The sequence below is a fragment of the Frankliniella occidentalis genome, unplaced genomic scaffold (assembly GCF_000697945.3).
Source record: "Frankliniella occidentalis isolate FOCC.00 unplaced genomic scaffold, Focc_3.1 Scaffold312, whole genome shotgun sequence".
In the NCBI taxonomy this organism is placed as follows: Eukaryota; Metazoa; Arthropoda; class Insecta; order Thysanoptera; family Thripidae; genus Frankliniella; species Frankliniella occidentalis.
In genome coordinates, this window is record NW_026267437.1 from 26166 (window position 1) to 27967 (window position 1802).

The 1802-nt window shown below is 51.7% G+C and overlaps 1 long non-coding RNA gene across 1 annotated transcript in view; it reads right to left on the bottom strand.

Moving 5' to 3' along the window:
* Positions 1–1802, bottom strand: part of LOC127751029 (uncharacterized) — a 36875-nt gene that overhangs the window by 24012 nt on the left and 11061 nt on the right. The window contains exon 2 of the long non-coding RNA XR_008011946.1: positions 1377–1712. This is a non-coding gene — a long non-coding RNA (uncharacterized LOC127751029). The remainder of the gene's footprint in view (positions 1–1376; positions 1713–1802) is intronic.

A 1802-nucleotide genomic window follows, 5' to 3' on the forward strand; every position in this document is an offset into this window, starting at 1 on the left:
CACCCGCCCTCCGCTCCTCCGCGCGCCCGCCCCCACCAACGCTGTATCCGTTTTTGTTATTCTTTGTTCCGGCCAGCGCTCCATTGAAATACTCTATAAAGCATTCCGGTAAAGCTGAAATGCAGAAGACTGCGGAGAAGAAGGAAACGGAAGTCACTATGTTCAAGCATAGCGATTCCCGTTTTCTTCTTCCCCGCATTCTTCTGCATTTCAGCTCTACCGGAATGCTTTATTTGAAGTCTCTAACACGAGGTCGTTTGCATAGGCCCGCGGGATAGCTTTTACAAAGCAGAAGGGCGTGCTAAGAACCATAGAAATGTCCTGTAAAGCATTTCGGTAAACCTCAAATGCTAAAGAGTGCGGGATGAAAAAAACGGAAATCGACTTCCGTTTTCTTGTTACATGCATTGTTCGGCATTTCTGCTTTACCGGAAAGATTTGTAAGCCTGCGGCACGATTCGGGACTCGGGTGTCAAAGCTGCAAACCTGAGTCGATAAGCCCAAGGCGCGTCTCAGCCTAAAAAGTGTTTAGTAAAAATTTTGTGAAGCCTGTTACGCGAGACCTAGCTTATCTAGCTTGTCAGCCTTCTCGTTTCCACGAAGCCGAGAGCAAGGGTCTATCTTCGCAAGGTTCACGCAGGCCGAGCGCAAGAAAGCATTCCGGTAAAGCTGAAATGCAGAAGAATGCGAGGAACAAGAAAACGGAAGTCACCATGTTAGGGCATAGCGATTTCCGTTTTCTCCTTCCCTGCATTCTGCTGCATTTTAGCTTCAGCGGAATGCTTTAGTGAACGGTGATCGAGAATAAGCTACCTGTTCCGTGCCTGCCAGGGCGAGAGAAGAACAAAAACTCCGGAAGTAATAAGAGAAGTTCGTCGCCCGTAAGAGACACGAACGCTGATTTTGACCTCTGTTATTACTCATGTAGCATTGTCGTAGTATAAAATTGATAGAAATGCATTTTAAACATCGAACACAAGGGTTCTCAATGCGTAAATTGATCATACGCGCATACGCGTCTCTTTCGGGCGACAAACTTCTCATATCATTTCTGGAGTTTTTGTTCTTCTCTCGCCCTGGCAGGAACGGGCCAGGTAGCCTATCCCCACCACAAAATGTGCACATGTGTTTTCTGCTTCGTTTCTTTCCCACACCCATCCCCTAGAGGGGTCCCAGGAACAAAGTTATAGAATAGAACATACGAACGGACTAGGTGGATGAGCGAACGGGAGCGTCGAACGCGCCACAAGAGCCAATGGAGCCCGTTCGTTCCCCGCACCCGTTTGTTCACGCGTTCACCGCCTGTTCGTTCGCCTGCCTGGTTCCTGAGCAGGCCCCTGCGCCTTGTCGGCACACAGATTTGTGTCGGCACTTACCGAGTCAATGGTGGGAGGAGAGACGACCGCGTTCCCTCTTTGGCGCCTTCCAGTGCCTCACGTCAGACGTCCGGCTGGGCTGGCGGACGCTTGCGGACTGGCGCGAAGTTGGGTACACAGAGGAGTGAGCGGCCGCCAGAGGGCAGGCTCCGCCAGGCGGTGTCCTCCTGGCCGCCCGCCACGGCGGTACGGAAGTGGTGGGGGTGGGAGGCGTTGCGGATTTTAAAATCCCCACGTTGTGAACAGTTCCCAAGACTGCCCCTAGGCCTCTGCCAGTGGGTAGAGAGACCCCCTACTCTCGGTACCGTTTCTTAAACGCTACGCTATTATAAATGTCTTGGGATTTCCATAAGATGACAGTCTTAGTAGGGTACTCCAGGGCTCGGCTAGACCGGAAGGAGAAGAACAAAAATCGTCGGGCGCGGG